At 36.7% G+C, this 26,312-nt stretch overlaps 1 protein-coding gene across 36 annotated transcripts in view; it reads right to left on the reverse strand.

Moving 5' to 3' along the window:
* Positions 1-26,312, reverse strand: part of NRXN1 (neurexin 1) — a 759,121-nt gene that overhangs the window by 240,381 nt on the left and 492,428 nt on the right. The window contains exon 1 of one of the 36 annotated variants that reach the window (XM_051616143.1): positions 790-807. The exons of the other annotated variants lie outside the window; for them this stretch is intronic. The gene's annotated coding sequence lies outside the window, so the exon portion shown is untranslated. Of the gene's footprint in view, positions 1-789; positions 808-26,312 lie in introns of those variants that run through there. 36 annotated transcript variants of the gene reach the window in all.

Consider the following 26,312-nt stretch of genomic DNA (forward strand, 5'->3'; position numbering starts at 1 on the left):
TCAGTTAAAAAATGTTACCAGCTGCCTATTGCCTATTATCTACCACTTTTCCAGTATGGATGGCTGTTCAAAGTGAATTTAGAACATTTCTGTGTGAAATGTAAGCCAAGTAATTCCCCATTATTGCCTTGCACCTTTATGTAATGCAGATGGTTAGAAAATTATATATTTCTGAAATCAAACCCTGCTTTAAATGTCATACTGCAGTCAACATGAAACATTTTAACCCATTATAACTCTACTAAAGGTAACAGGGATACAACATGTCTGCTCCTGAAAGCTTGCCAAAAAGTCAGATGGAAATTAAAAGTCAAATGTCTATAAATAAGGGAAGTTTTTATTCCTTCCTATAATCTTGTCAACATACAGTTCAAGATAAATTTCTTGAACAGTGTCTAGAAAAGTGGAAATTGCATTGTCAGTGAACACATATAAGAAGGCAATGAGATAAAAAATATTTTCAGACAGATAGAATGTAAATGTATTATCAGACTGAAATTAGTAAACTCAAGTACTCTTGAAAACAATAGAACTGTTCTGGTCCCCACACTCCTTACGTTGGTAAGTATCAAGATGCTTTATTTCAATTTAACTACTGTTACATTAAATTCCATTGAAATAAATGGACTGCACGTGCACTGATATGCTTCTTATAACTTATTAGTTGTGCCAACATACAAAATGAATGCAGTTAAGGGGCTAGTTGGTTGAAGGGATTTGTAACAGGATGCAGAAACTAGGACATTAGCTCAAATACTACGCAGTTTGATAGAGACCAAATGTTGTTACCATCTGTTGGTGGCCTAAGTGAAATCATTCAGTGGTTCCAGTCCAGGGACCTTCCAAACTCAATAGATACCTGGCAAAAGGTAGAAATTCTGTAAGCTAAGTAACTTGAGTTGTTAAGCTTGCTGACTCAACTGGGAGGCCTATAAGTTTAAGACAAACTGCTTATGCACCAGGATCCGAACATTTCCCAGAAACGCGGATCTGCACAGATGTGCATATAGGCCAAAAAACAGTAGAAGAAAATCCAAAAATCCAAAATTAAATTTTCTCTGCATAGGTCCATCAAACAGCAATATACTTTCCAAAGAAATAATATAATAGTATTTTCAAAAGTCATTATTTCATGCAAACAGAGTGCCTGAAGTTATATTTTTATTCAAGCATCTACAGCAGTATCCTGATTCTCAGAAGTGTTGCAACATTTCTGGCAACCTTTAAAAATCAAACTCCTTTAAATTAGGATACAAACATTTGAAATAGCTGGTCTTAAATTATTTAATTATGTTAAATGGACAGGAGACTGGCTGTAAATGTCTAGTATGCTTCTAGGCTAAAGTCTTTATTTCTTATTGGCTTCCCTGCTAATACAATACACCAGCTAACCTATCTTGCATTAACTCAGTTATTTTTAAGTGACTATATTATCTTCCTTGCTGAATTGTGCATCTCATAATTTACTCTTGAGAAATTCTGAAATACTTACAGAGCTCTCAAAAGCAGTAAAACTCTTAGAAGACATATATAACATGCTGAAAATAAGAGCAATACTGACTGCAAGCCTGCTAAATTCACTGAAAAATTATGCAAGCACAATAAGGATGTCAGATGCTAGACTGAGATAAGATGCCACTATTGCAGCAGAAAGATGGTACTGGCAACACTGCAACTTACAGAGCTTGCTGAGATTAAGCCTGTTCAGAAAATAGAAAGTTGTATTATGGACAATATGCAATTAAGTTTGATGTTGACTGTAAAGATAGAAAAGGGTAAGAGGTTCCGTGGTATGCATGCTCTCTTACTGATTACTCACAATTACTAATTGTTAGCAGACAAAATAGTGTGGTAGCATTTCTGGACATTTTCAAATAGACATACAGATAGTTCTTAGAGATGCTACATCCTGAAACTCAAAATAGCAACCATTCTTCTGATAAAAATGAAATCAAATATCCTAAATCATTGGAAAAGCATAGAGCTAAAGCCTCCCTGAAGCACATGGATCCACCACTGAAGCAGCTGTTCAGTTGTGAGAGGCATCCCAGAGGCCAATATGGCAAAGGGAAGGCCTGATGAGCAGGCTAAATATTAACTGCAGTTTTGTAGCATTGTATTGTCTTGCTGCCTCCAAGTATGAGCAAGACCAAAAATTCATGACATTTTATTTCATTTGATATACAGAGTAATAACTGATTTTTTAAATCCTCAGATTTTAATGAAAAGGCTATTCTTCACTGCTATTACATGTAATCAAGCCTCAGTAAACTACCAGATGAAAGAGGAATATGATGTAAAAGCATCTTGTTGGTTGGCCCAAGGGAAGCCCAAAACTAAGAATCAGCAAGCAGCTATAGTCATTATCTCAAGGACTGATTTTGGGACAATGTTTACTTATGTTATCAAATTTGCATATGAAACAAATAGTGTTAAATAGGGGTACACAGATCCAGATATATTTGAATCTCTAAGCTTAATTAGACCATTGTAGAAACAGTTAACAGGGGTCAGCCAGGTCAGGCCAATTCACTTCCATCCTACTTTTTCTGTTCTACTACATAATAGATTTCCCGTTGTGCTCTGGCATAAAAACGCTACATGCCCCGTCATTATGATAATTGTTATCATTCTTCTTTGTGAAGTTCTTATGCTGTTGTCTGTAAGCAACAATTCACTGCCAGCTTCAGAGGATAAAGAACTGCAGTGAAAAGTAAGCATGTTATGTTTTTCACAGTTTTACATAGTTGACTAATTAGGGAGCATGGTTTAACCACTGGATTCCACAATGGTGTTTGGAGAGAACCTGACAAAACATTTTTGGGTCTAAGCTGTTCATTGACAGCAACAAGGACTAACTCAAGTGTCAACTCTGACTTATCATATGCAAGTACTATTACGTATGACTTAGTTCGCTTGTGGATGCAACAAAGGTGAGCAGTTAATCACCTTCTGAAGACTAATTAAAGCAGTGATTTTGTGTAGGCCCGCCCTTCACTTCCAAAGGTCTGGCTGGAGAAAATTATAATTGCTAGTTTTGGAAGCCATATTTTAATACAGCACTTTTTAGTAACATACACAAAGATGTAAGAACCTTTTAGCACTATAAGTAGTACAAATGCACATGGGAAATTATTCTGCACAGAAATGTGCTCAGAAAAAACACATTTTTTAATAAGCATTTCTCTAAGTTTGCTAAGAAAACCCAACTCAACCCAAAACAAAACAGAACATTTCCCAAGAAATGAGGATTCCTGCACTACGGTATTTCTTTCACAGATTCACATAAAGCCTTTCTAGAAAAGTTTCTACATCTCTCACAAGGAGTAAATCCATTTAAGACACCAAAATATTAAAAAAGTGATGGCATGCTATTTGTCTTGAAATTTGTTAAATTAAATTTTACAAGTCATGAGGGAAAGAAGTCTGTCTGTCTTATAAATGTTCATCCAATGAATATCGATCAGAAATTAAGATTCATTATTTAAGTCTTTGTTCATAGATTGTTTACTTCTCAAGGGACACTACGCATTCCATGCTCACACATGCTGGAGTCTCAATAAGATGGCTATTCAATGAGAGGCTGGCTTTGTGATGAGCTTGCTCACATTTGTAATAACAATGCAATCTCAACACTGCAGTTAAACAAAAGAGTAGTATTTTTTGAATACCCTGCTGTTCTAAAGTGCATTGTGAATATTAACATATCCTAGTAAATTAGTTCGCTCTCATTATCATAAGCAATTACTTACTGTTTAGATGCTGCTGGTATTAAATAGGCAAGCAATTTGCAAGAATTAATACACAGCATAAAAGCTTTTCACCGTTCTAAATGAAAAGACAAATATTTCTAGTAACATAGCTCCTTATATACGTATGTCTCTTTGTATATAAAAATTCTGTGTATCCCTCCCTATCTGATATCTCTTATTCAGCAGCAAGTGGATAACTACCTGAGGCTCTCTGACAAACTCTTTATATACTTTGTTTTGATGCTGTGGAGTAAATCATAAATACCTCAGGCCAAACGCAACAGTAACATCTCATTTGCTCTGAAAGATAAACTGTTTTCATGCTCATTTTTGAAAATAATAGTTTAGAAAATATATCAATGTGAAGTTCAGTTCCTTGCTCTCAAATCTATTACTTGTTCCTGGTAAAACACTGTCACATGGCAAGGGTAAACCAACACCCTTGTCCTCCAAGATACAGGTAGGAACAGAACAAGGTACAGAGAACCTCTCCTGCTTTTGCCATGAGCAACAATCTTAGCCTATTTGTCTTCAGCCCAGCTAAGCAGTAATCCCAAATGAAATAATCACAGTCACCTCAAAATAAAATCCCAAGTGAAGAAACAACCAGGCCTCCTTTTCTGAAGGACAGTTAGTGAATTTTAAAGAGAATTTCCTAACAGGGTGTTCTGCTCAGCCACAGAAAATTTGCAGATCATGTAGCATGAGCTAAAGATAACCCAAAGAGCTTTGTGAGGAGTCTAAAACAATGGGAACAGTTTAATTTCTTACTCAGCTTACATCTTGGCCACACATTTCAAGTGAATTAGGTCCCAGCTGAGAAACACGGCTTATTTTTTGGCTTCCATGACACCATTCCCCAAGTTGCTCTACACTAGAGTGGAGTCACTTGCAGCAGCATCCCAGGGCACATTGAAAGAGGTGACCAGGTCACATGTGGAGATTTGGAATTGGCTCTTGCTTCCCCTGAGACAGCCTGCACAGCTGAGGAGCAAAGAACAAGCACCAAACAGTCCTATCTGTCAGTAAGTACCTCAGAGTTGGCCTCTGGAGTGACACAGTAATCCTTGTGCTCCCAGTGAACACAAAGACCCCAGTATGCCCAAATGGAATTTCAGACTCATGCTTCAGTTAGTAATACACTGATAGACCCCAATCTGGCAGGATTAAGCATCTATTTAAATTCCAACTCTGCTGGCTGTGAGTGTGAGACTGTAAACTACTTCCATGTGAATTGTGTCTACCTACTCTTTATAAAAAACTGCCTTTAATGTGACCGTGAACCTTAATGGGGACCTTGGGAATTCAGTATATCAAAACCAAACCACAGTTGTTTAAGTAATTCCCAGAATACCTTTCTAAAACTGTAAGTTGCGATCTCAGGTCTCAGCCTTTCAAAATATGTTTTAGTCTGCAACCAATTTCTATAACCATCTTACCTTGTAAAATACACAGAACTGTAATACAAAGACTAATGCACCTTTAACTCTAGGACCACAAGGGTCCGTTTGCCATGCTCAATTATATCCCTTACTATTATATATTATTGAGTTGAAAATATCTTCAGTAAAAATAGGCATAATTTAAAAAAATAATTTAGTCAGTTCTTAAACAAATTTGACCCTATTCAAAGCTGAAGTATTTTCTGCACCCTTCATGTTACTACCTTTAATAATACAAATTTCAAAATTATTATTGTTTTTTAAGTCAAACTTTCCAATTAGCCTTGTGAAGTTAAACTGCATGACTTAAAGGGCTAAAATTATGTGTGCCTTGGTCTCTGAAACAAAGTAATGAAGTTTTCATCTGATTAGTGTACCCAATTTTTTATTCTTATTAACCTTGAATAGAAAAAACATTCAGCAAGTGTTTGTAATGGGAGTGCTTCAGATAAAGTGATATGCTTAGAGTTGGGCTGCAGTCACTCTCTATTTTCCCTTTCATCAATTTTTCTTCCTCTCCTTCTTCTAATCCTAATCTGCAAAGGTTGTGACAAATTGTTTGATTTCTAATGATGTGGCAGAAACTGTGAGCAACTCTCAGAGCCATGTCTCCAAACAATTCTCTGTCTTCTGACTGGGGAAAAAAATACATGACCTTACAGTTGATGTTCAATATCAGTGTCCTTAAGCTACTAACTTCTTGCACACTAAATGAAAAGGAATGGAAGCTTCAAATTACCTTTTGATAAATAAAAGATGATGTATAACAGCATGCAAGGAAAAAAAAACCTAATTAATCCCAAAAGAGCAATTTTACATTTTCTGGAAAAATTCAGAGTAATCTACATCCAGAATCTTGGCTGTACATGAAATTCAGTCATAGGATTGTTAAACTAGAATTACAATAAAAAAGAAAAACACAAGACTATTTCCTTAAACAGCAATTAATTCCTATTAAATCTCATTAATGTTTGTACACCCAAGCTTGACTTCCTAATCTCTACATTAGACAGAATCTTAGCAGTGACGAAAAATGTCATATTTCATGGACAATAATCCTCACTAAAGTCTCATGACCCTACAATATCAAAAACCGAGGGAATCTGAACTTTCACTTTTAAAAAGTAGATTTTTAGAATTAGCATCAGTTCCATGCATAGATCAGGTGTGGTTTTAAGGGAAAGCAGAGGGTACACACACCATGAAAAAGGGAAAGGATACAAAAGAAGTTCTGGATTAGAATCACAGTGCATCTCTCAGCAGTAATGTCAACAGAATTGAATTCAATACTTGAAAGAGTCACAAGAAGATACATGATGTACTTTCACTAGTGAGACAGGATAACCAAGGAAGAAAATGTGACAATGAAATTCAAATTACTCTGTGAGCCCCTTTAGGCTTACACAAACATGCAGCACATCTTAAAAAATTGTTGGACCTAAAGAACCAATCTTGCTCTAATTATTGTGTTGGTGGCTGGCAAAGTCTGATTTTGTAACGTTTTAGCTCAATCTGGTAAACTTGACATAATTATAAAGCATGACCAAGTCACAAGCAAATTCTCTGAAAGCACATCAAACAAGCCTGGATCCCTCAAAGCTCTATGTTATCCCAGGTATATGATCACCTCCTTCCTAGGAAAGCATTAGTGTCAGGAGACCTTATGGTACGCTGCTTCAGGAAGTTGATGCAGCTGATGTCTCTTCCTCCTCTGGAACTGCCCTTATGGCCCTGGCTGTGATAGGTGGATATACACTGCCATGGGACAGAACACAAAGCCCTAATGAGGACTCTTCTAGCACCCACATCAGGAGGCACTTGGATGTTTCATCTGCTCAAGGGATTAAAATCAGTGTTTAAAACAAAAATTATAAAGAAAGAGCAAATGTCACAAAAGTGCAGATAAACAGAATCCACAAGGTACTGTAGTAATGCAAACACAAACGATTGTCAGCTTTTACAAAACATCGCCTAATTAGAGCTGTTAGCAAAATGAAGGTCATCCTAAATGGTACTAAGCACACCCTGTACTTCTACTGATACTCATGTTGATGATGTGGGAAACTGTTCTTTTCTTCCCCACATAAGTCTAAACAAAGTAATTAGTGTTTTAAATAGGATTATTACTTAGTACCATTATCAGTCTCAGTCTCCATACATTACACTCTTACTAATACACAGAAACTTCAATTTCAAAAAAAGATTCATTATCTCAAGTGCAGAGTCAATATGAGCTGTGTATCTCAGAGAAAATAGAGTTTTTCCCCAGAAAATACTTTTTGAACAAGACACTCTGCCCCAAAGTCTTCCCTCCACTTTAGGCTGTGACCTGGATCCTACATCAATAACTCAATTTATTAATTCTGGGCAGCATACAGCAAATTGCTTTCTGTAGCAATTTTTAGTGATGGAGTAGAGCTATTGAGGAACTTTCTTCTCCTTTAAAGAAAGCACTCTAGCTGTCACATCATGTCCAACAATCAATGGTTGCCCTTGCTTCTTTCAGTTGCTATCCAAGTTGGCAGTCCTAAGAGAGCATTTTCAAAAGAAGCCAAATTGGTATGTTTCTTTGTGTTCTTGTATGCAACATTTTGTATGGGAATAAAGTGCCATTTCATCTGAAAAGATATTCTGAACTCCTATAGTTTGGGATTTTTTGCCTCACTGTATTTCATTTATTTATTTACACTCAAGACACATAATAAAAGAACAAGCAGCCTGACCTTTGTACAACTGTCAGAAAGCCCAACTCTACAACTACAACAACCAGATATGACCTTCATCTCTACATTCAGCAGCACACAATTGCACACATTAAGCGAGAAAAAAAGCAACCTGGCCTGTGTAGAAAACTGGACATGGTCAGGTAACACAGCCTGTTCTCAAAGCACCTGAAGACAGATGCTTTGTGAACCTTTCAGACCATTTGGGACCCACAAGGTGAACTTCAGAACTGTTCACAGTGATGCCCTGCCAGCAGCAGCTTCCAGTTTTGCAAGAAGAAATTCAAAAACATTTCTGTAGCTCTGCCTCTGTCATCTGAGACTCAATACCACGTATCATTTGTCTTTATGCAGGCCCCATATTATTTGCTTCTCCATAATCTGTACCCAATTTGCACAGCTGGGTGTGCACAGAGCTGGTAGAAGGATTTTGAGGGTATTGGTCCACACATGGAGACCGCAGACTCGGCTATCTTTACCCAACACCCCACTAGAAAACATTATATGCCTCATTATATGCTAAAGTTTTGTTTCCAATAGATTTCAAGTGTGCCACATAAAGTAGGCAGTCCAAGGTCAAGCTCACCAAAAGCAACTACTGCAGCGGCAAAGTACATGCAGAAAATAAAAGACATTACAAGATATAAATTAAGAGAAAAGCTATCTGACATGTTAATTCCCTATCAATAACCCCATACTACAAGCAAAACACAAGCAGTGTATATCAATCATGTTCAGAGAAACAGAAATAACCACCAATATATTTTCTGGCCCCTACCTATACTGCAACAATAGTGGCTTCATTTTATTGGGACATATTCCCAATATTCTATGCCATGCATGTTATACCACTCAGACGGCTTGTTGTTGATTTTATTGATTTAGCTTTCACACTAGCGTGACCCCATTATTGTCAGCAGAGCAAAAGGAAACTGCAAACAGTTTCTAGATGGACAGGCTGATTTTTCTAATTTTCTACTCTACACAGTTAGATTTATTTCAGCTTTTTAATTTCACTTTTCCTTTCTAATAAACCCACTGCAATAAGACACCAGTTCAATGGTCTTCTATTTAAAAAGGGACAGAATTCAATCCATTAGATGTATTTATCAGTATTATTGGGATTTTACAACATGATAGCATAATCTGTTCTTTGCCCAAAGTAAACACTCATAAAGTCCTTAGAGAGAGTAAAACTGAAGCATTCTTTAAAGTGGTGGATACCAATCAGATGTATCACTAGAGGAAAAATAATGTTATAATAGGAAGATATAGCAAGTAGACCATGCAAAAGGTATGACACTACGGCATTAAACTATGACAGTAGCATATACTTGGGAGAGAAATGTGGGAGAAAAGCAATCAAGGACAAATTGAGAAGGAAAATATAGCTATAACTAACAGGAGATAGAGAGGAAAATCAAGACAGAAATGTGAACATTTAGATACTTGCACTGAAATCACCACACTGGATAATGCAAGCCAGCGGTTTCACAACTGGAGACTTCAGGCTCTGTTACAGCCCAGGAAGAGAGGATCAGAACTTCATGCTACCACTCACATTATCATGATTAATGCATTGGAGAATATCTAGAGTCTTAATCACCATACCTCTGCTATTCAAACAGGTCTAACCTTTCCTATAATCTTCTAGATTTTTATTCTATGGGGTTTTTTTTCTATGTACTGGTTTTGGTACTATCAGATTCTCACCCACAGAAACATTAACTAAACTCAGGGCTTCTATATAAATACTTGTTAATTATGCAGCTAGTCATTTATTGAGCACAAAAGAAGAACTGTAGCACAAAGTGCACAGTAACACTACCTATTTGGATTATGTGAGATAATAGTCTCATAAATTGAGACTGTGGTCAAAGTGATCTACACTGACTTTCTTAATAGGCCTTTTACAAGGTCAGTAACAGAGAAATAGGAAAAAAAATAGTCTCTGTAGCCTCTGCTTGTTTAGAAGTCAGGTTGCCCACCAAGTATGTTGAAAGGCAGAATCCTTTGTCAAGGAATTTTGTTCATTTCTTAAAAAAAGCCCAAAAGTCATACTGTACATACACACGTTTCTGAACTATCACCAAGATCAACTTAAGATATCTTTTCATTTCTGCCTATTTCCATTTTATTAAGTTATTATGAAGAAGGTAAAGGCATTCAAAGCAAAAGTACTGAATCTAGTGATTGTTTCTTTTCCCACTGACACCTAAGTACATTAGGAGTAACTCATTTGAGGAAAAATTAAGCTAAGCAACGTAACAGTGAAATAAAGAGATTGTCTCTGGTGCCGTGTAACTGGAAGGATTACCTGGAAGCATTTGCTCCATGAGTAGACACAGGTACAACAGAGTGAAGCTGATATGAAGCTTCCCTCTTGGAGAGATGGTGTGAAAACACATATCCTGGAGCTGTTGTTTCTATAAATTCATCCTAGGTTTCCTAAACAGTTAACTGGGAATAGAAAGAATCCCTTCCCAGAGATGCCTGTGGCTGACTTAGTTTTGTGGTTCAGGCCCAACATGACAACAAAGGAACAGTCCCCCCCACCCTCTTATTTAAGTGAGAATCAGTTCTTTCAAAGCAGTTTGTAAAATTCAGTCGCTCTAATTCACAGAAGCATTTTTCCCTTGCTTTCAGCCCATACATAAGCAATAGCACAAAAAGCACACTGCTATTCAATCTCATCCTTCAACCATATCAATCTTGGATTTGTATCTATCCATTTTTACATAACTTAAATCATTGCTTCAACAAAAAAAGTCAGAATATAAATAATTGAGGAGTAAGGTGATACATGAAACTTCTCCCAACACTTGGGCAAAGTCCAGAATAAATGCCCAGTAGGGCAGAATAACAGACGGAATAAAAACTTGCTGATATACAAAAAACCAAGCACAAAACAACTCAGCAAAAATGTCTTTGGGTAGTAAAAGCAAATTATCATATTGCCCTAATTTAAAGTCATTTGAGACACACTTCCATTGAGCTTAAACTCTACTAAAATCAATGACAACTTTTATTTAAGGATAATCGAGATCTATTTCCTTAATGGGAGCATGCCACATGATGCAATATGTCCATAAGAAAACAGAAAACAGCAGCTAACTCTAGGCATCAAGGACCCCAACTAGGATCAGAGGTTTCCTAAACAGTCCAAAGAAGAAATGTCACTCTTCATGGAAGGGTCTTCAGAGCATCTAAGTATGGAATCTAAATCTCTCAGCAGACATACAAGGGACTCCAAAGCTCTGAATTAGATCTATAAATTAGAACTTCAAAGTTAAGATGGTATGAGTATATAGTCAAGGTATCCACAGACCCAGTGCCACTGTCCCTAGAGTGAAAGGTGTAACTGCCATGGAAAAACAAGGGTGCTCTGCTTTCATCATCTTGCTTATTCATGTTAGATCAGAAGATCATAAATTTAATATAGCATATTAGGAAACAAATATCTGCCTGCCTGTTAAGAAGGACTAATAAAGTCATTACTGATTTGTTTTTTTTAAATACTAGGGATGAAACATTTTCACCAGCAGCAGCTGGGATCGAGCTTAAGGCACTGAACTGTCTTGCTCTTTGCAGCTGTATAAGCAATCCAAGAGCAATGATGAATGACTACAAATGAGTAGGTTCATTAAGCCTACAAAGTCAGTGCCTTCTGAGTTGCTGCTGTTGTATGTATTTACTATAAACAGAAAAATCAGGAAGAGCCTCTGGGAGAAACAAAAATTGGGGAAAGTGTCGTGTGAATGAATGGGTATTACACTGCATCAGTGTGTGTTTACCACAAACAGAATCAAAGAGAAATCTGGTACAACCTCAGAATAGAAGTAGAAAGGGGGATATTTAGACCTGAAGGCATTCCTTGGAATAGTGGGCAAAACAAAGTTAGTTACTGTGAGTTTGAATAGTAGAAAGAGAGAATATTTCAATGCATACGAAGAGACATTGAACATTACCTGCAGAATATTACAGCACACAAATATCAAGCATCAAGAGTGAACACTCCAAAATACAAAAAAATAAGATAATAGTAACACCTGGTTAAATTAAGCAAGTGGAATAAGTGGTGCAAGGGTAGAACTGGGAAGTATGGAAAATAAAGAATAAAAAAAGAGTTGTTAGATAGTAAGATGAAAGACAGATAGAACAAAACAAAACAAAAAAACAACCCACAGAAACTGTATCTATGGCAACACTGAAGCAGAAATTAGTAGACATTTTATCTGCATTTGAAGTCTGAAGGCTGCAAGAAAATCAAGCCAAGTTGCCAGCTATTTTTCTGCAGTCCACATTATAGAAAACATGTCAGGAGACAAAAAAAAAATATATCAGTCAAGCCAGAAGAAGGGAAACAAAACATCCTTCTTGCTTTCTTAACGAGCTTCACTTTCTAGTCCTTGCTTTCTAGACCAAGGGTGGGTAATTATTTTCAATAAAATTATTTTTTTCCTAAGACACACACATCTGTTTGGATTTTGGGGAATCAATTTCACTTAAAAGTATGACTGTAGGTTTTGTATGAAATCGTATCAATCTTATTTTAAAAACCCATATTTAATTAATCTAGAGTAAAGAACATAAATGGCTGCTTTCCTTGATTGCCTTTTCTCACAAAATAAACATCAGAATCATTTTTATTTGTACACTGTCAAACTTGGTCTCTATGTATATTCTTAAAACTTGTTAGCTACATATACATCATTACTAACATAATTTGTAATCACTTATAAAATACTACAATATTTTCCACCAGAGTTTTGTTTCTCTAATGTGTTTCACAGCTCATATTTCTGGTTTTCTCTAACCAGTTATCATTTCTATTTAAAAAGCAAAGCTGGATTTTTCACTGCTTTGTCCTTTGTTCAGTCATTTATAAATTAACAAGTGGGTGTGAAGTGCTGGTAAATGTGTCCTGCTATGTTACACTGCTTCTAACAAATACAGAAGAAAAGCACTGGATACTTAGTCTCACCTCTTCTGTTTTACCAATTAGTAATATTCGAGACTTGGACTGTTTAACCAAATGAACAGACTTGGAAGCTGACTGTCAAGCATATATGTTAATAGAACTCTGTAATGGGATTGTCAATCTATCAACTGAAAAAAAAAAAAATCAAGTGAAACTGAAACAGAAAATGTGTAAAATGTTGGTGAACTGAGAATGCAAAAGACATACTTTGATACAAAAAAAATTCATGTCAAAAACTCAGATTGAAATCTTAAGCATCAGTATTATTTTATTACGTTTCTGAAAGAAGTTTGATAAGATGACTGTTTAAATTCTAATATTAAATACTTCCTCACTCAGTCATCAAAGGAACAATCTGACAAAAGTGAACCAAAGATTCCCTGCAAGATGATGTACATTTCACACATATATCCCTTGCATAAATTACATTCCTGGGTGAATCAGGAGATCCCTTACTGGATAATTCTGCACTCCATTGCTCAAAGTGCTCTCCACCACTTAAATAACAAACATGTGAGCATTGACAACTCACAGCATTTCCAGTACAGATTTTTTAAATCTACATACAGTACCCCTGAAAATTTGCTCAGATGCTGTATGTACATAGAAAAAGTGTTGAAACTCTGCTTTTTGAAACTGTTTAATCAACACACAATTGCAGTAATTCCAAATGCTAGCATTCAAATTATTCTGTTCTTTTTACTGAGGAACCTTTCTAAAAATCTTCTAGAAATAAGTTCTACAACCGAGATGTTTCTAGCACTTTGTAAGCATAAACTAAAAACCAGCAGACATAGATCATGGGATCTTAATCCTTGAAAAAAGATGAAATAAAATTGGGAATACAAGGACAGTCAAGGTAAAATTTACAACTATTTGAAAGAAGGTAACAAAACAAGATATGAAGATTTTTTTAAAAAACCAATAATCTATATAAAAATTCTGGGCATGGTGACCAGCCAGACAGCCTTCATAATTCATAGATCTGCAGAGCTAGTTTCAGGAACACAATGTTCAGGTCTGGATTAAAAGACACCTCTGAACCCCTGGAATGTTTTCTTGTATGGAGCCTATGCTGCACTTGCCATGTAACACAGGTTAGAGTCATCATTGTGTTTCTGATTGGAGACTATGACTAATGTCTTCAACTGCTCTTCTTAAACACAAATCTTGGAAAAATAAATCATTCAAACTGAGTATTGCACATCATTTTCCCAGAATCACGTACAGCAGCTGTTTCAGACTAGAAGTATAAAAAAAGGATTTGAGCACTTCATATTTCTATTGCACAATGGAGGATGCATTTATCACCAAAGTAAGAGAAACTCTCTCTCAAATTATATCCTTGCATATGTTTGTTGTGCTTTGTGAAATTTGTGCAACAATTGCTGCAAAGATACAAAGTACAATGAGTGGCTTAAAGCTTCTGTTTCCATTCTGAATAATTTATCAAATGTGTAACTGTATTTTAGAGATCTTTTTTCATAAGCGTATTACAGCACTAAGGGCCATACTGCGACTTCCCCATGCTCACACTGATGAACCATTATTCAAACAACTAACTGTACTGTGATAAAACTGAAGTGCAGCTATAAACACAGGGCAGTAAATTGAAATCAGAATTTCTGGTATTTTCTTAGGCATCTACGTCCTGCAACAAATATGAATGAACAACTTGTTTCATTATTTTTGCAGGTGGCATGTCTTCCTCACTCGTGACACTTATGAAGTTTAAAAGGCTGCATTTTAACAGACTTTGAGTCACATATATTGAATGATTTCCCTTTTAAAATCAGTATTCTCCAAGTGAGTTAGCTGTAAAGGTGACTTTTAGTTTTTGACTAAATGCCTTTGCTATGCAAAAGAGGCAAACAACGGTACATAATCTTGGAGAGGAAGTACTACTCATTTTTCCAGGTAGCAGGAAAGCAGTTCTGCTTTAGCCTAGGTTACGTTCAAGTAGTGTTAAGTCTGGAGTCTGAGTATTCTTGTTATTGTCTCTTAAACAGAACTACTTGAGTTAGCATACAGAAAGAATCCAGAGACTGGGATGGCAGGCATCTACAACCTTAAAAAACAAGAATCTCCTTATTCAAAACTGCAAGTACTATTTCCCTGCTGCTTTTCTACAGGGTAAGGTTAACCCCAGAATATTAGAAGAAATATTCAACCTGACTGCAGAGCACCAACACAGCTAGCTAGATCCTGGATTAGAAAAGGTCCTAAGGAGCTGTTGTACAACAGCCTTACTAGTCAATGATCCCTAACCCCAGAAGGATTTACACAATTAGTCTAACAACTCTAAAAATGTTGTTATAGTCCACCAACTCTCAACTGCAGAGCATCACAACCTGAGAGGCAGAAACAGCTCCTGTGGAGTACCTTCCATTACTGGAGTGTGTAATTGCTATTATCAAATCAGAGTACGTAACAACATACCAATTGATCAGTGAACTATAAAGGCAAATATTATGTCTATCTGAGTCTTCTCCATGTCCTATATATGTATAATTAAATTCACTAGTACAACATGTTACTGTATTGCCTTTTCAGTAGGAAATGACAGATCTGTGTGATTTTTAAATAAAAGATACAAACTGCTTTTCAAGGCACTGAGTCCTACACAAGCAGATGTGCAAATTTTAATGCACATTTTTTTTATTAAATCACTGTAAAGAGGAACTTCAGATCACTTTGGTAGAAGGATGAATGCAACTATGTCAAGCTACAGTCTGCACTCCTTCAGTTACAAGAGATTTTTGAACTTAAAAAATATGCTCTGTTCTTGATATAGAGCACAATACCACCATTTTTAATAACATTTCAACTCACTTCGGTGACAACAGTAATTGCTTCCCACATAAATAAATTAATCATTGTGTACAGGACTGGCATGAGGTTTAAGCCCTTCTCTGAGTACTCAAATCTTTTTACAGTAATACTGATATGTTTTGGGGTTTTTTGTTTGGATCAACTTCACCACAATTTAATTCATAAGTGCATATGCTAGATAAAATTCTGTCTTTCTGGCACACATGCAAGATAATACACAGGAGAGCTTGGCAGGTGAAAGGCAGCCAATTCCACTGCCACCTCCCAGTCTTTTCCCACATGGGTTGCAGAGAGAAGGCTGTTCAGAAGTGAGTTAAATCAGACCAGCAGCCTGTTATTCACTGAGGCAATACATTGTCATTCGTGGCACAACAATAACAGGGAACAGAAAAGCTTTGCCACATTTAATACCGCCAAGTACAGTCACACAAATGACTGACAATTCCAGATAACTGACAATCAGCGTAATTTTCCTATTTTAATAATCTTAAAAATAGACCTTCAGCTTTGAAAGCGTTTGTCTTGATGGTTTTTTGAAAAAGTTGTTGCAAACATCATTTATCCTGGACATGTCTGCATGGTATTTTTCTCTATTCTCAGTGTTGACAATGGTAAATGTAGTATAATAATCTCCTTTTGTTTTTATCTTCTTTGGCAATTTCAGATTCTTCAGGCAAAATGTAATCCCTAAAACAAGCTACAAGAATTCACTTTCAAGCCAATCTGCTTTCTTGGTCATATAGATAGTCCTTCATAGCACAACTTGCTGCTGGAAGAGTATATTGCATACGCATTATTTACATACTTCAGTGCTGTATCAAGCTAATTTGAAGGAAACCCCCATATATTTAATGTTGATAGGTAGGATGAAAAGAACAAAAATGCACTTAATTTCTTTTATTTTGAGTTATCATATTTTTTTTAATGTTTCAGCAATCCAATACTGAAAGATGCAGTTTTCTGTATTGTACACTAATTCTCCTACCTATACATGAATAGGTACTCATAATAATTAAATTGTACAATATAGAGAAAGATTCCTGCATGAAGTAAAATAGGCTAAAAGATGGAACGAGGTTCATGAAGAACAATTTTCACTCAAATGACTCTCATGGGTTGTAACCTGGGATTTGTGACAGGAAGAGGCGGAAAACAGTAATACAAAGGGAGGCCTGTCAGCTATCTTCCATATATGTGTAATGATCTATAAAATGTGGGGTTTGTTCTGAACTTAACCATCCTTCCTCCAAGTTTCATAGCTATCTCTAGTTCTGTAAGAAAGAAAATATTAAATACTGTGTTTGTCATAAAAATATTCCCTAAAAACTTTCTTGTCTAATTAGTTTGTTCCCAGATATCACACACTTTTTTGTCTCAGTGATTCCCAAAGAGACGTTGGCCAGATTTCATTTTAAAAGTCAAGCTTAGTTAGTTTTTTATTGGTTGAGACTAATGGGAAAATATGAAGAAGAGCAAAAAGGTCAGAGAAAATTGCAGAAGTATTTCTCCTGACAGCATTACTAGAAGCATGACCACTTAAGAACACATTAAGAGAGGGGACTGAGAGAAAGGGAATAATTTTCCTAAAGGCTAATGGAAAAGAGAGCATTCTTTCTCGTCTCAGGCTGGGCTTACAAGGGAAAGAAAATATATTAATAAATGCATTCATGGCTTTGACTAGCCAGAAAGGTGTATGGAACAAAATTTATGAAGGATGTTCTGGCTGAGTGCCATCTTGTGAGATCTTTAACTTGAAATCCTTAAAGACCATTCCACAGAGAATGCAAAAATAACTGGCAAGGGTACCACCAGATCAACATACACTAAACTGGCAGATGACCACCAAATTAGATTTATTCCAGCAGTTCAGTCATTTTTAACATCTCTGTCAAGGCCAAACATTCTCAAAGCCAACTGGACTATAAGAGCTCCAGGAAGTGTGAGCAAGTACTCTGAAATGTCTATGGGCTATACTTCACATTACAAGTCAGTGTACGTCTGCAAGTGACTCAGTGAGAGCAGGATCTCAGCTCCTGGTCTTTACTTTGTCTAAGGCAAAATAAAGCAATGAAGAATCCTAAAAAGAGCTCCGAGTTTCTATCCCCAGTGCTTGGATTTCCTCATTTGCTATTAATAGTCATACGTACACAGCAAAGACCATGATCATGGGCCACCTTATCATTATGCCAGGAGAAAACAAAGGTGGCATCACCCAAAAAACTTCAAATCTATGCAAAGTTTGATGGTCCTGAAAAAGCCTGACCTTCCCTGTGGAAATGCTCACTTGCTACAAGAATTTCAAATGTTATTTCAGAATTTTGACAATACCTTCTAAATCTCCTTAAAAGAGTTTATTATGCGCTTTATAATAAAATATTTTCTTTCCTAGTGTTTCCTTCTTTTCTTGCCAGACATATATGTAATAGGACAAATACAGCTACCTGGCTACTTTATTGATTTAAATAAAATGGAAAAGAATTCAAAGCCTTAAACAAACATAAATTATAAAAAATGTCAGAAAAACAACAATATTTGGGCTTTTGTTCAATTTAGTTCCACAAATCTCTGTGTAAGATATATTAAAAAATACTGCATGTTTGACTAAATAAAATATAACTTTTGGGAATTGAGGTTGGACTAGATGAATTTTAGAGGTCCCTTCCAATATCAGCTATTCCACAAACTTTCAGATCCAGATGCTCCCTCAGCTTATTTTCTAATAAAGTAGGCATGAAGAGAAACTACTGCAAGGCATTAGCTAAAGGAACAATGCTATCCACCAACACCTGAAGCAACTTCAGCCTGCAAAGATGCTGTTTTACAAGTGATATGCGTTGCAATAATATTTTTTTTATAAAAGAATATAGCAATTAAATCCCACTGTACTCTGTGGTTCTTTTCAGATTTTATTTTAATCAGGGTACAGTTTGCTTTGCATCTTTCTGACTACGCTAGTCTAGGTATCATACCAAGTTTGCAGACACACGAACTGCCTATGGTTCTCCAGGACACAGGGATATAAATTAAAAAGAACAGTCTGACAACAATAATGTTCTAGAACTACATGATAAAAAGAATGAAAAATAAATTCTGGGAAAGTAACAGAGGGCAATATGAGCCTATTTGGAAGGATTCATTAAATTTTCATGTAGTATTTCTTTCATTTCTACAGAAATGCATGTTACCTTGAAACAACTAAATAATCATTATGAGTTGCAGTATTTTGCTCTTTTTTGGATACGTGGCATCAGCAATTGAAGCAATACAAAAACATCTTAGATTTTGCATAATCCTGTGGGTTGCAGCTCTATATCAATTGCAAAATCAGCAGTGAGCCATGTAAAACTGAACCAGACAAGTCTAAGAAGATAGCTGGAAAAACTGGGAAAAGGACTTAATTCAGTTAGCATTTTTATATTAAAATTTTATTATTAACAATCCTATTCTTATGGCACGTAATAGAATTTACTTTTGCTGGATGCTGTACAAAAAATGTTAACAAATTTTAAAAATGGCAACTTTAACCTCATTTTATATGGCTGAAAGAAATGCATCTGCCTTTTGCACCTACCCATACAAGACCTATACTTACTAGAAGCTGACACTATATGAATGAAGATAAAATTTAACACAGGATTTGAAGCCAAACATTTTAAACTATGCAGAAAGTATTTTAATTCAAATTCAGTCTTTTTAAATAATATGCTCAGATCCTTAAAGTGTGTATCACTGCAGCTTCATTGTACTACACCATTTGAATATCTATTCCATTTCTTTACTTACCAGTCTTTAAGCTAAATCAAGGGGCCAGAGTATCTTCTTAGAGTTTTAAAAGATGCCTATGTTGCCTTCCTCCTGACTTTTAAGTCTTAAAGCACAGACAAGGAAAGATCAATCGGATATGATGACGACTTATCAAAAGCACAATGTAAGCAATCAAAGACAACTCCATGGCAGGCGTGACTTCAAACTCACATGCTGATTTAAGCTTGTTACGGGTGTTTGTTATTAAGGCAAATCACAAACTCACTGCTTGCAAACAATTTTAACAGGATGTAAGAGAATTTTTCAGCTAGTAGAACAGCAAAACAACTATTTAAAAAAAAAAAATTACACCTTTTCATACAATATTCGATCTAAAACACTACAGAAGAGTGTTGAAATTACAGCAGTCACTATATTCTTCTACCATGCTGCTATCAGCAAAGGTACTCTAAAGCCTGAGAAACATTAGGTCCTATGGAGATGCCCACATAGTTACATTTTTACCAATACAGGCAAAAACACTATTAGAAATCTCTTCAGGTTTTTACATATCTTGTCTGAAAGTATTGTTTACATTTTTTACATCAGCATTAAGATTCCCTGAGATAACATTGCTGTGATATCTTTCAACTAGATCTACATCAGTAAAGACTTAGTTTATTTCATCATGATACTGGAATATGGAATTGCACACAATGCCTGGTAATTATCATAGAATCACCAAGATTGGAAAAGACCTTCAAGATCATCAAGTCCAACCATCCACCCTATGACCCCTAACCACTAAACCACTCTATGAAACACCATTTCTACCCCTTTTTTTAACATCTCAAGGGGCAGTGCCTCCATGACCTCACTGGGCAGCCTGTTCCAATGCCTCACCATTCTTTCTGTAACAAATTTTTTCCTAATATCCAATCTGAACCTCCCCTGGAACAGCTTGACCCCATTTCCTCTTGTCCTATCACTGGTCACCAGGGAGAAGAGGCCAATACATGCCTCACTACAACCTCCTTTCAGGTAATTGTAGAGAACAATGAGGTCTCCCCTCAGCCTCATCTTCTCCAGGCTGAACAGCCCCAGCTCCCTCAGTTTCTACTCATAAGACTTGTTCTCCAGACCCCTAATCAGCCTACTTGCCCTTCTCTGCACCCTGCCCTTCTCTCCAGCATCTTGATGTCCTTCCTATACTGCAGCACCCAAAACTGCACACAGTACTCCAGATGCGGCTTCACCAAGGCCGAGTACAGGGGCAGGACCACCTCCCTAGTCCTGCTGGTCACACTATTCCTGATGCAGGCCAGGATGGTGTTGGCCTTCTTGGCCACCTGGCCACACTGCGGGCTCATGTTCAGCCAGATGTCAATCAGCAGTCCCAGGTTCCTCTCTGCTGGGCAGCTCTCCAGCCACTCCTCCCCAAGCCTGTAGCGCTGCCAGGGGTTGTTGTGGCCAAAGTGCAGGACCTGACATTTGGCCTTATTGAAACTCATACAATTGGCCTTGGTCCAACAGTCAAGCCTGCCTAGATCCCTCTGCAGAGCCTCCCTGCCCTCAAGCAGATGGACACTTCCACCCAGCTTAGTGTCATCTGCAAATTTACTGAGGGTACACTCCATCCCTTCATCCAAATAATCAATAAAGATTTGAAACAGGAGCAGCCCCAGCACTGAGCTCTGGGGAACACCACTCTTGACCATTATCTAGCCTCATCTTTTCCTGTAAGACTAAATTCAGTATGGAGGGCAAGAAGGGAAGTTGCAGCCATTTCACTTATCATATATGTCTTAGCATAAGATTTCAGAATATTGTGTTTATTCCATAAGATGCATTTATTCATGCTTTCAATGTTCCACTCAGCTTTCATAAAAAGATTATTCCAAAACAAGTGAAGAAGTGTATTTGAACAACTTCCAACCAAGGTCCTCAATGCCAAACACGGATGCAGCATGCACCCAAAGCAGGAGAGCAAGAACAAGAGGGATACTCGAGCAAAAGCAGCCAAGAAGAGATATAGTCACAGTTTCTCCAGCTTCTACAGTTATCAATTACAATTGAAACTTGCACTTGATTTTCTTGTTGGGGAGAGAAAGATAATTTGTGAATCACTCCTTTGCTTGGCATTTCAGTAGGAAGTGAAGGGAGGTTAGAAACTATCACCCTGAAAAAAATCCGACCATGCACTGGGGTAGAAGACTTAAAGGAATCTCATTCCAGCATTTTGTGGGTTTTTTAAGTCTTAAATTATGTCAATGACATTTTTTATTTTTCCTAGGAGGCTGGTTTGTTGGCAGGCCCTGAGACAGGCAGTACTGGACCATCTGACAATGAGGATTCCCCGATACAGTTCACTGCTTAGCCAGCCAGTGGGTCACATGCCAGCTGGCCACTCACTGTCCTATTGCTCTCCTTCAGAGGCATCCAGACACTTTCCTCATTGTCACCATGCGTCACCACAATTTACACTTGCAACAATACCACACTGTCCTACAAACACAGGGAGTAATACGAAGACCTTGTTCACTGACTAAATCATTGTCATTGTTTCCCAAGGCATTTAGGGCAAACTCTAAGCGTACTCCATGTAAATCCAGAGGAGCTGGAGTACTGTCCTCTCCAGTAATTTAGAGCATTTATTCCTGTCCTGGCAGATCACAAGAAAGCAAGATTTTGAGACTAGATTACGACAGGAAACAGGAGAGCTATTTGAGATGGTCAAGGTATAATTTAGTTTCTTTTTCAGATCATCTTGTTGACATCACATACTCTAAATCAGATCAGCCTTCACAGGTAAAATTTTTTTTTTTTTAAAGAAGACGTAGAAAACACAATACATAGTCAAAAAAATCTATAAAGCATGTAACACAGACAATGCTTGTAGAAATAGGTATACTTATCATTATGTTTGTATTATCTGTTTTTTTCCCCCCAGTCTGCCTAAAGGTACAATGGCCATGTCTCAAAGCCTACTTACTACTTATAAAATCATTGAATCATAGAATGGTTAAGGTTGGTAGGGACCTTAAAGATCATGAGGTTTCAACCTCCCTGCTATGAGCAGGGATACCCCACACTAGACCAGGCTGCACAAAGCCCCATCCAACCAGGCCTTAAACACCTCCACAGAAGGGGCTTCCAAAACCTCCCTAGGCAACCTATTCCAGCACCTTACTACGCTCACAGTGGAACATCTACTTTTTCTGTTCCACGTGTTGGGCATAATAGCATGAAGACAACTGTGCTACTTAGGTTTCCAGAAAAGCTCTTATTCACTGAGTGCATTGTAGTGCAAGGAAATGAAGTTTTTCATTACTAAGAGCACTTGGCAAGGACTCTGTTTTAATTTGCTACAGTTTGAATGTCCAGTTTTTGTGTCAATCTAGCATTGAAATGATTTCCCTAAGTTTTTTTGTATTCAGTTTTCTATCTCCACTAGCAATGCACAAGGAGTCCAAATTCCAGGCGAAATATTATAACAGAACTCAACAGTGTGATGTGCTGGGAATGCTTTTTAACAAATAGCAAATTCATATTAAATGCAACAGAATTTTGCAGACTTGAGGCTGTACAGTTCATAAATTTGAGTCAATTCAATGAGTAGTTTAAGTAAAAAAAAAAGATAGATTATTTTGTTGGGTTGCAAGAGTTGGGAAAGGTTAGGCAAAAAGTCAAACTAAGTATTAAACAATTTATCTTGATATGAGCAAAAACATTACATCAATGCCTAACACATTTGGTGGGTTGTTTTTTTTTTACTAATTAGTCATTCCAACCAATTTCCACTTAATGTAAAACACATCCCTCTTTTCCTTGTGTCCCTTCCACTTGTTCAGTTCTATCATGCTAGCAACTACATAAGTACTGTTGAATAAAAAAAAAAGATAATAAAGAATTTACAGATCAGCATTAGGAACCCATGGTGGTATTCAGTGAAAATACTCAGAATAAATCTAAAATATTCAGATGCTAAAAGTAAGAAGGAGGAGAAGCTGAAAAAAAATACTTTTGAAACAATGAACTCTTCAGGATGCAGACAAATATAACAATAAAAAGGTGATTGATATTGCAGACAAACTTATGTCAGGAAAACAACACATTTCTTTCCATATGCACACATACATGCAAGAGACAGAAATTACAGGTAGAGATATGCAGTTACACCACTAATATTGACTTCCAATAGAATCAAGTTGCTTGAAAAGTCAGACAGGAAGGAAATAAATCAGGACATTTCACAATCAGTTAATCCTTAGTAAATTCATTAATTTTTAAAAAGGAAAAGAATTAAATCAAGAATAATGAATCTCAAATGGCAATGGTATTTCCTGAACAAATCAGTTATTGTTAGCACTTACCATGCTGAGAGACCATTAGAAATTAATTTTTAAATTAAAAAATAGAAGGCAGCTTGACAAGGCAATTGAACAAGATCATTTCTAAGAAGGACAGAATGTTTCCCATATTTGTTCCAATAAAGTAACAGCTTTTCTCTTGGCTGTTTCAAATGTACAAAGAGAAAGGATGAAAGATGAAACTTTCTGCATACATATAAAGTACTGGCATTTTGAGAAGGTAATAGGAAATTTAAATTTACCCAATAGACTGTATGCAAATTAATATCCCGTCCTCTTTTTTTTTTTTTTTTTTTTTTTTTTCTTAATTAAACATTCATGTTGCACTTGATTGTTAAGTTTTTCCAAAGTGTAATAAACAATTGAAGAAGCCATTGGGTACCAGGTAACAAATATATAACTTAGAATGATATGACAAGAAATTACTGGCTTTATTAGTGACAGATTCTTTAGTGCAAGGCTAAACAAACAAACAAACAAAACAAAAATGGATCCTTAACAAAAACGAGATGCTCTGCAAATCCGAAACACCATCTGTGTACTGTGGGCTTTGAACTCTAAGAATATCTCCTGAGAAAACTGAAAATCATGTACTAAGCAAATTGCAAAGTAAAGCCATTTACTTTAAGCGACTTTTTTGGCTGTGTATTGCAAGGGTGTATTAGGAAGAAACAGAATTATCCAGGGAGAGTTATTAAATTACAAAAGATCGTAGAGATTATAATGTAAACTATGGGTTTTCCCATAATGTTGTTACTAGTGTGAGTTATCTCTTGGTTTATAAAACCATGCTTTTACAGATAGGTGCCTATTTAGCCTGGCATAACATATTCACCATCGCTGCTGTCCCTTATTCACTGTGCAGAATCAAAGGGAACTTTGAAGGACACTCTCTTGTCATGTGCTGAGTGTATCCAACATCCAAGAAAGTCTCCAGGAGTTAAAAGCATTTGACTCTTACCTAAAGACACCTAGCACCTCACAGCATCACACTCAAAGGGAAGGAGTTAAAGATCCAATAAAAAACAGAAAAAAAGAAATTTTATTTGAAAGGAAAGTGTGGCTGGAAGGTCCATGAGCAATGATATTCAGTAGCAATGCTTCTCTCTCTTTAAAGGAAATTGCAAGAACTACAGTCACCTGAACAGCAGTTTTGCTGTTGTGGTGTAAAGTTTTAAATGTGTTTCACAGTCAGCTTTTTAAAGGTAACTGCTATGTGCGTTAAAATCCACAAAATATGCAACTCCAGTTCCCCCCAAGTCTGAATATATATGTCTTTCTTTATGTTAACCCTTCTATGGTCTGAGAATGGAGAATAGTAAATCAGCTGCCTCAGATTATCTCTAAACTCTTATGAAGGCAGTTGAAGGGTATTTCTATGGTTTGGAATTTAGCCACTAATAAGGACAAAGTAAATGAGGACAGAATTTGCCTCTTTAAATCACAGAGGGAATCAGTACAAATATTGGTACATCCTCAGACTGTCAGCTTCATGCTATAGAAAAACACTTTAATGCAGGAAGCTGCCAGTGTAGAAGATCTTGGTAACTGGATTTAAGAATAATTATTCTTCCAATGAGCAAAAACCAATCCAGTGTGCTGCTATGGATGGATCTCCAAGACCTGCAAGATGCAGGTGCCAAAGAAACTGCAGTGATGGCAATCTGAATCCAAGGATATTTCTGCTACAAGCGAAACACATAAACACAATCTGAGGTTTGCTTCACAAACTTTACCTCTCCTCTAATTCCTTGGTCAAGCTTTCTCTACAGAAAGAGGCAGAGGGAGAAGAAAACAGATAAAAGCTCTGGGAAGTCCTTTTTGTTGCAATGAATTACCACGGCACTTTACTACTCTTGCCCTGACTATGAGCATATAAATTTTGAAACATATTCCTAAAAAGCACAATGTTTAGCAGACAAGTTGCAGGGGGGGGGCGGGGGTGGAGTAGGGGGGAGGGCAGGAATAAACAACCTGCTTATGACCCATCTGCATTCATTTTACACCAGTATTATTTCTTTGCCCAGAGAAGCTGTGGAAGCACCATCCCGGGAAGTGATCAAGGCTAGATTGGATGGGCCTTGGAGTAACCTGGTCTAGTGGGAGCTGTCCCTGCCCATGCAGGGGGTTTAGAACTAGATGGTCTTTAAGGTCCCTTCCAACTCAAACCATTCTATGATTTCTATGATTCTTTGACTAGACAAGTATGACAAAAGATTCATTTCAGAAGAAAATTTCTTTGTAGCTCCCATTCTGTTTTCTAAAGGCCTAATTCTGTTTAATTGTTTATATCATCTCATTTTAAGGAATCCGTCATAACAGCCTCTGAGTGCAGGTAATTAAATACATATATCAATTTACTCTGCCTAAACTAGGGAAGGAAAACTACCTAGTCCACTGTCTAACTCAGCAGCAGCAGAAAAGCACACCAACATGTCGTGCTGGAACACAAAACTAAAAACAGATCA

This window comes from Apus apus, chromosome 3, assembly GCF_020740795.1.
Source record: "Apus apus isolate bApuApu2 chromosome 3, bApuApu2.pri.cur, whole genome shotgun sequence".
Lineage (NCBI taxonomy): Eukaryota > Metazoa > Chordata > Aves > Apodiformes > Apodidae > Apus > Apus apus.